The sequence below is a fragment of the Catharus ustulatus genome, chromosome 12, assembly GCF_009819885.2.
Source record: "Catharus ustulatus isolate bCatUst1 chromosome 12, bCatUst1.pri.v2, whole genome shotgun sequence".
Taxonomy (NCBI): domain Eukaryota; kingdom Metazoa; phylum Chordata; class Aves; order Passeriformes; family Turdidae; genus Catharus; species Catharus ustulatus.
Genome location: NC_046232.1, coordinates 289,142 through 298,446, shown reverse-complemented (window position 1 = coordinate 298,446; position 9,305 = coordinate 289,142). Strand labels below are relative to the sequence as shown.

The following is a 9,305-nucleotide window of genomic DNA, read 5'->3' as shown; positions in this document are numbered from 1 at the left end:
CCCCCCGAAGCACTGCTGCCCCCTTGTGGGGCTTTACCCAGGAAGTTCAGCCCCCTGGTGGACACAGCTTGGTAATGCAGCCCCCCGCCACCACAGGCTGTTCTGCACCCTGTTGACCACAACACAGTGCTGCAGCCTCCCCCCCACCAGGCAGGGATGCCCTGTGAAAGAAAAAAAATGGTACTGCATCCCCCCAGGCAGTGCTTACTCCTGGTGGATACAACCTGATAGGGTGCCCCTACCACAAGAACACTGCTACCCCCTTGTGAAAAATACTAGGTACGACGCCCCACCCCTAGGTCAGGGCTGACCTCTGGTGGACACAAATTGGCACAGTGACCACCCCCGCCTCCCTCAGGTAGTTCTGAACACTAGTGGAACCAACCAGGATTTTCACCCCCCTCTACAGGGGCAGTGCTGCCCCCTGGTGGACAGAAACTGGTATTGCGGGCCCCCAGGCAGTGCCACTACCTGCTGGACACAACCTGGTACTGAAGTTACCCAACCACTGGGCAGTGCTCCCTCCTGGTGGACACAACCAGGTACTGTGCCCTACCCACTGAGGGAGTGCTGCCCCCTGCTGGAAAAAACCTAGTACTGCACCTCCACCCCCCAGGCATTAGTGCTCCTTAGTGCACACAACACTTACTGCTCCCCCAGCCTTGGAGAAGTGCTTCCCCAGGTGGACATAACCCTATACTGCAGCCCTACACTCGTTGGGCAGGGTGGCCCCCTGGAGGACACAACCAGCTACTGTGCCTCTCCAGCCCTCCCAGGTAGTGCTGCACCCTGGTGGACACAACCAGTTACTTAAGCCCCTCACCACCCAGGTAAAGCTGCTCCCTGGTGGACACCACCCAGCAGTGCCCACCCCCTACTCCCCCTTGGCAGCACTGCCTCCTGGTGGACACAACCCAATACTTCAGCCGCCCACCTCCTGGGCAGTGCTGCACCCTGGTGGACACAAACCGGTACTGCTTCTTCACCCCCAGGACAGTGCTGCTGTCTGCTGGACACAACCCAGTACTTCAACCCACCCTCCACCTGAATAGTTCTGCACCCTCTGTAATACAACTCTGTATTACAGACCCCAATCCCCCAAGCTCTGCTGCCCCCTGGAGGACACGACCCAGTACTGGACCGCATACCTTGGGCAGTGCTGCTCCCTGGTGGACACAACCCAGCACTGCAGTCCCCCACCCCTCGGGCAGTACTCTTCCCTGGTGGACACAACAAAGTACTGCAGCCCCCCACCTCCCGGGCAGTGCTGCACCTGGTGGACACAACCTATTGCTGCATTCCCCCCACCTCGGGCAGTGCTATCGTGTTCTGGACAGAACCCGGTACTGTGCACCCCAACTCTCCTGGGTAGTGCTGCCCCCTGGTTGAAACAACTCAGTACTGGACCCCCGCAACTTGGGCAGTGCTGCCCCCTGCTGGACAAAACCCCTTACTATGCCTTCAGCACCAGAGTAGGGCATCCCCTTGGTGGACAGAACCCTGTACTGCACCTCTCCACTGCCCCCCACCCTCCCCGGTCCGGTGGTGCCCACGGGTGGATTCAACCACATGCTGCACTCCCCTCTATCCCTAGAGCAGTGCTGTCCCTTGGCGGACACAAGCAGCTACTGAGCCCCACCACCAGGGCAGTGCTGCACCCTGGTGGACAAAACCCGGTACTGCACCTCCACCCCCTGGGCATTAGTGCCCCTTGGCGCACACAACATGGTACTGCTCCCCCAGCCCCAGGGAAGTTCTGACCCCAGGTGGACACAAGCCAGTACTGTGCCCCTCTGGGTAAGGCTGCCCTTTGTGGATACAACCCTATACTGCAGACCTAAAAAGCACCCGGGCAGTGCTGTCCCCTAGTGAAGACTACCAGGTACTGTGCTCCCCCCAGTTAGTGCTGCACCCAGGTGGACACAACCAGGTATTTCAGCCCCTCACTACCCAGATAAAGCTGCCCCCTGGTGGACACAACCCAGAAGAGTGCCCTCCAACAACCCAGATTGTGCTGCTCCCAGGTGGGCACAACAAGGTATTGCACCCACAACCCCCAGTGCAGTGCTGCACCTGGTTGACAGAAACCTGTACCGTCCATCTGCCTGCCAGGCACAGCTCTCAGCCAGCCCTGGAATCTGTTCACAGCACTGGGGGATAAGCTGTACAGGCAAGGAGCAACCCTGTGCAGGGCACGTGCTGCTGCTGAGAGGTGCTGTGTGGGGCTGGGCTGCTCCCAGCTCCAGACCAGCCTGGGCACAGCTCTGGAGAGCGCTTTCCAAAAGAAGGTAAGCCTGGGACTGCTGTAAAGATCAGGTGATTTCATGAGAGTGTTTTCAATTTCCTCCTTGGAGAAGTATGGGAAGGTTGGGGTGATGACAAAAAGATTTTTTAAAAATATTTTTCATATAGTCATAGCTTTGTAAAATACTACTATATTGTAAAAAAATTATAGTCCTTAATTGATTCTATAAAAATCTTAATTAACGTTATTAATCTACTATTATATACTTTTATTACTATAATCCTTAATTAACTCTAGTACATTTCCTAACCTATCTCTTAGATTTTAGAACAATAGGCTGACCTTCTAAATACATTCCTGAAATACTGTATAGTTTTATTATCAGGTAGAGGACTACAAGAAGAACATTTGAATGTGAGCAGTCATAACACAACTGGGGCAAAGAAGCCCTTGGGCCTTCTCCAATGGATTGACCCAGGGGTGTGTAACAGGGAAAACCAGATCCCCTATTGGATGTTCCTGTTAAATATCCTAATTAATCAACCTTAATAAATTGTTGGAATCAGGGGCCAGGTGTGCCATGTCCCCACTGGGAAACCTGGAAGCTTCCAAAAACGTCTACTTTTTCTTTACTGTTCTAACACTGTTGCAAGGGGGTTTTTTTTCTCTTTTGATTATAGACAAGGGGGATGAGAGAAGCAGAACAGGAGTTGTACTCAGAGACTCACAGAACATTTTGAGTTGAAAGGAACACACAGGATCATCAAAGTAATGTTTGAACATTTACAGAGGCTCCATATCTGTAACTTTGGATGGTCTGTCTCTCTACTGGGAACCTCCCAAAGGGCCTTCAGCCACTCCTCAGCCCTGGGCAGCACCAGCATCACCTTTGCAGGGCCAGCAGGGCTCTCCTGAGCTGCCCTTGCCCACCTGCAGACAGACCCTGCCCTAGGCAGGGCCCTGCAGTCAGGCAGGTTTCTGTAGGGCCAGGTGAGTGCATAGGGAGTGGGATGGGCTCTGTGAGCCTGGCAGGAACAGGGCAGCTCTCAGGAGGAAATGTCCAGGCCCAGGGAGATGCTCAGGGAAGGAGAGGGGGGCTGAACAGAGCAATGCTGGGGGCAGGAGGGCACTGTTGGTATGTAGGAGGTGCCGTGCACAGCTGGATACGGGAGCACTGTCCTGAGTGCCCAGCTATCTCTGCCCTGCCCTGCCAGGCACAGCACCACAACATCTTCTCTTGTTTCTGCACTCCTCTGATACTGTCATTGTTATCTGGTACTCTCAGGGAGACTCTGGTATTTGCAGCAGCTGAGTCAGGCACTTCTCTTGGGATTCCTGCCAGGCAGGGCTGTCCATGGGAATAGGGTGTCCACACTTCCCTGTGAGCTGTAGGGCTGTGGGCAAAGCAGTCCATGGGAAAGGGGATGAGCTGAGCCCCCTCCCTGAGATCCTATCATGGGCACACCTGAGGGTCTCCTTGCTGTGCCCTTCCAAACTCTGAGCTGTCCTCCTGGGTGCAAATCTGTGCCAGAGCCTGTCAGAGTTCCCTGAATATCCTGCGTGGAAGGGCAGAGATGCTACAGCTGAGGAAATGCTGTTGTGTTTGCCAAGTGAGCTGTGAGTGTCCTTGGCAGAAGTGGGTGCTGAGACCTTGCTCAGAGATCTTCGAGAGGGTGAGACATTCATGGATCCCTCTGCTCTGGGCAGGGTCTGGTTTATCCCAGGGTGCTCTGATCCCAGCCAAAGATGGAAAGGCAGGGCAGTTGGGAACAAGCCCATCCAGCCCCTCACCTTGCCCTGAGCCATAGGGAATTCTTTGCCTCTCACATCTCTCAATGGCAAATTCTGGGGATTTCTGACCGCACAGAACCAGAAATGATGTGTCGGTAGGAAAAAAATTCCTTGCATCTCCTCCCTGCTTTCCATGTCCTGCAGAACCAGGGGTGCAGATGGTAAAAAGTCTTTCTGCCTACGGAATGATTCCACTGACAAATCCTGAATATACTGCCTTGTCCCTTTGCCACATAGCCACAAACCCAGGGCTGCAGGGCAGGGATGACTCCTCGAGAACCCCTCACACAAGCCTGGCTGCTCCTGGGATTCTCAGAAAGCACAACTGGAGCTCTGTCAGGAACCTGGGTGAAGGTTTTCCCAAAGCAGGAAGAAGGGTGGGTGAGTCACAGTGGGACATTCTACAAGGAATGGCCTAGGTCTGGCTCAAAGCAGCCTCTGCTGACTTGTCACTGTCCTTGATGCATGAACAGGTTCCCATGACCAGAGACAGCAAATGTCCAACAGCAGCAACTCCATCAACCAATTCCTCCTGCTGTCATTGGCAGACACAGAGCAGCTGCAGCTCCTGCACTTCTGCCTCTTCCTGGCCATCTCCCTGGCTGCCCTCCTGGGCAACGGCCTCATCATCAGCACCGTAGCCTGCGGCCACCACCTGCACACCCCCATGTTCTTCTTCCTGCTCAACCTGGCCCTCAGTGACCTGGGATCCATCTGCACCATTGTGCCCAAAGCCAAGCACAATTCCCTCTGGGACACCAGGACCATCTCCTATGAAGGATGTGCTGCACAGCTTTTTCTGTTTGTCTTTTTCATCTCAGCAGAGTATTTCCTCCTGACCATCATGTGCTATGACCGCTACTTGTCGATCTGCAAACCTCTGCACTACGGGACCCTCCTGGGTAGCAGAGCTTGTGCCCACATGGCAGCAGCTGCCTGGGCCAGTGGCTTTCTCAATACTCCACTGAAAATGGCCAATACATTTTCCCTGCCACTGTGCCAGGGCAATGACCTGGGTCAGTTCTTCTGTGAAATCCCACAGATCCTCAAGCTCTCCTGCTCACACTCCTACCTCAGGAAACTTGGACTTCTTGCTGTTAGTCTCTGTCTAGGACTCGGCTGTTTTGTGTTCACTGTTTTCTCCTATGTTCAGATCTTCAGGGCTGTGCTGAGGATCCCCTCTGAGCATGGATGGCACAAAGCCTTTTCCACCTGCCTCCCTCACGTGGCCGTGTTCTCCCTGTTCATCAGCACTGGTTATTTACCTACCTGAAGCCTCCCTCCGTCTCCTTCCCATCCCTGGATCTGACCCTGTCAGTTCTGTACTCGGTGGTGCCTCCAGCCCTTAACCCCCTCATCTACAGCCTGAGGAACCAGAACCTCAAGGCTGTAGTGTGGACACTGATGACTGGATGCTTTCAGGAACATTAAACTGCTGGCCAATTTCTGTAAATCACTTGTAATAAAAGTCATCTTTGGTATTTCTCAGGGGTCTCATTCTTGAGGTTCTTTTTCTTTATTACATTATTTAATATGCTCCACAATGAAAAGCTATTGTCTGACATTTCTCATTTTGTTTCTGTCCATCTTCACTGTGGCCACAGACTGTGTCAATGATGGAAAATGCTCCTCTTGGTGTAAACAAAAAAAACGGATCTCTCTCCCAGCAAGGTTTTCTCCAGAGATGCCCCTTTTGTTCCCTTCTCTGGAGCTGCAGCAGCAATGTCTGTGTGCAGAGCTGGGGGCAGATCAGTGCTGGCACAGCAGCTGTGCCCAGTAGCAGCAGCACTTTGTGTTGCCAGTGCTGCTCCCGCGCCACTGCCCCGCTGCCCTCCTGCCCCTCGTGTTGCTGCAGGGCCTGAGTGCTCTTGGGGTTGGGCATAGCCCTGGGGGTGGCAGTGCTGGGGCTGCTGCAGGGACAGGGCATGGGCACTGCTGGGGCAGCACTGACGCCTCAGGGCAGGGCCTGGGGGCCCGAGGTTCCTTGCCCAGGCTCTCTCCAGAACACTTGGCCAGGCCAATGCTGAGCAGAGAAAACCCCTAGGGTGAGCAGCCCCAGCCTGGCCGTGGGCAGGCTGGGGGCAAACAGCATGGCTGGTGTTCTGCAAGATCCCTGCAAGGGGGAGACCCTGGGAAGGAGAAGTAGAGCAGGGGGTGATCCATCCCCACTGCACTGGACACCCCAGGGCAGCGTTCCAGAGTGTCCTCATGCACCTGCCAACAACATCCCCCCTCTGCAGCCCTGGCCTCTCCCCCAGCTCACAGAGGAGCCGCATCCTTGCAGGCACAGCCACGGCAGCACTGACTCAGGAGCCCCTGTTTGCATTGCCCAGAGCAGGCGTCAGCACCCCCATGGTGCTGCTGTGGGGAGATGGAGCTGAGTGAGCACAAATGCCATCAGCCCTGGGACCAGCAAGGGCTGGGGGACACAAGGGAAACCACTCAGGTTTGTCATGGCCTCTGAAGTCAGCCAGAAAGTTTGTTCCCATGAACTGTGAGTTTCCTGTCCCACTGCAGATATTATTGATCGGAGCCAGGGCTACCTGGCAGCCAGCCCCAAACTGCCCTGAGCATATCCTTTGCTTCCCTTTATTTTTATTTTTTCTTTCATGATTCAGATTTCTTCCTCTTGAATTCCTGTCCCTTCACCTGCAAACAGCCCATCCTTTTTTGCCCTTTCCTCTCTGGCCCCACTCCCCATTTCAGTTCCTGAGTTGGTACCATAGGAACGTCCCTTGGGGAGCAGGATCATCCTACAAGTGCTTCAGGAATTGTCTGCAGGGTCCTGCAGTGCCTCGTGCTGCTCCCTTGCCAGAGGCACCACAGGCCAGGGGGGCACATCTGGGCTGGTGTGTCATGGTTGTGGGGCTCCCTGTTCTGGGCAATGAGGAGCGGCTGGAGAGGCTCTGCAGGACTTGACAGGATGGGCTTTGGGGCCTGTGTGGAGAAGCTGAGGGACCTGGGCTGCTGGAGCTTCTGAAGAGGAGGCCCAGGGCTCATCCTGCAACTGCTCCAAGTGTGGTTTCAGAGAATCACAGAATCAGCAAGGCTGGAAAAAGACCTTGGAGATCATCAAGTCCAGCCTGTGCCCTGGCACCACTTTGTTACTCCTGAGCCTCCTCTTCTCCAGGATAAACAATCCCAGCCTCCTCATCTGCTCCTCACAGGACTTGTGTTCCAGATCCCTCACCATGCCTTGTTGCCCTTCTCATTCCACATACTCCAGCCCCTCCATGTCCTTCCTAAATTGGGGATGCCCAGAACTGGGACACAGCATTTGACATGCGTGCTCACCAGTGCCAAGCACAGGGGAAGAATCACTGCATTGTCTCCTGCTGGCCATACAATTCCTGATCCAGGCCAGGTGCCACTGGCCTTCTTGGCTGCGTGGGCACACTGCTGGCTCATGTTCAGCCTGCTGTCCATCATTGCCCCAGGTCCCTTTCTGCCTGGTTGCTATCCAGCCACCTCTGTCCCCAGCATGTAGTGCTGCAGGGGTTGTTGTGGCCGAAGTTCAAACCTGGCGCATGGTCTTGTTTAAGCTCACAATGTTGGATTTGGGCTCTGGGTCCAGCCGGTCCAGGCCCTTCTGCAGAGAACCTCTACCCTCCAGCAGATCAACAATCCCCAGTAAAACTTGGTGTCAACCAAGGTTCCATGAGGCCCTCAGAGTGTCACAATGTTCTCCACGATTCCAAGAGTCATCATCTCCTCTTGGTTCCATGGCACCCCTTGGTATCACAAAGTTCCTTGGATCCTTGCACACCTCAGTGTCACAATGGTGCCCTGGTCCCCCAAGGCCCTGCAGTGTCACAGTGGATCCTTGGGTCCATGTTGTCTGTCAGTGCAGCAATGCTCTCCTTGGTTTCATGCTATCACAATGGTTTCTTGGTCCCAAGGGGCACCACAATGTCAAACATGTTTCTTCTATCGCATGAGACCCTGAGGAGCAGTACTGGCCCTTGGTTCCATGGGCCCTGCAGTGTCACAATGGCCCCATCATTACATGAGGTCCTGCTCTGTCATAATGTTTTACGTGGTTCCACAAGGCTGTGCAGTGTCACTGTGACCTCTTGGTTCCATGAGGCCTCCGAATGCCACCATGAATTCCCTAGTGCTGCAGTGTCACAATGGAGCCCTGGTTACACAAGATCCTGCAGTGTCACCAGGGACTCTTGGTTCCATGGGGCACCACAGTGTCACAATTGTTCCCTTCAGTTCCAAGAGTCCTTGCAATGGAACAATGGTCCCCTTGATTCCATTGGGCCCCAGGCTCTCACAAGGCTCTCCTTGGTTCCACAGTGGCACAATGGCCCCTTGGTTCCACAAGGCCCTGCAGTGTCACAGTGGCCTCTGTGGTTCCACAAGGACCCAGAGTGTCACAATGGACTCCTTGCTTCCATGTAGCCCCACAGTGTCACAGTGGCCCCTTGGCTCTGTGGTGCCATGTCGTACACAGTGTCACTATGGTCCTCTCAGTTCCATGAGGCCCTGCAGTGTCACAATGGCCCCTTGCTTCCCCAGGGCCCTGCAGTGTCACAATCATCACAGAATCACCCAGGCTGGAAAAGACCTTTGAGAGCATCAAGTCCAACCTGTGACCCAACACCACCTTGTCACCCAGACCATGGCACTCAGTGCCACATCCAGTCTTTCCTGAAATTCTGGGGAAGGGCTGGGGCCAAAATGTTATTATTGTCAGACATGAAAGGTCTTGATTTTCATATCTATTCAGACTGCATTGGAAGGTGCTTCGGGTCAATATCAATTGGACATTACTGATATCCATCTATAAACTGGAAAATACGCAAGACAAAACAATTCTCTTGGCATTGTTTTTAATATACTGTATTCACTTGGAATACACTTCTGAAATCTTTCTAATTAAACATGGAAGAATTGAAAACTTAAATTACTCCCAAGGGCTTTTCTTGTTTGGGTGTTTTGTACAAATGTTTATGAGTCTTTGCCACTGAATTCCTCAACTGAAGAGCTCAAGAAAAAAATGGCCTCTGGTGATAAATGTGATTTGTGCTATCTGAACTGTAATTTTATTAGCAATATTGTTGCTTCTTATCAATAGAAAATAATTGTAATAAATTAAGAAGAAAAAGGAAATGGTTAAACAAAGCAGATGGAATCATCCTCCAGATGTGGGACTAGTAGAAGGATGTAGGTTTGATAATAGCATCTAGAAATAAAAGTTTTGACCTTGAAATGGGCCACATTGGGGTGATTCTAGGCATTGGACACTGGAATAAGGTTTGTT

The 9,305-nt window shown here is 53.2% G+C and overlaps 1 pseudogene; it reads left to right on the top strand.

Annotated features, from left to right (window-relative positions):
• The first annotated feature begins 4,526 nt into the window (after positions 1-4,526).
• LOC117002069 lies at positions 4,527-5,467 on the top strand (annotated as a pseudogene).
• Positions 5,468-9,305: the final 3,838 nt, after the last annotated feature.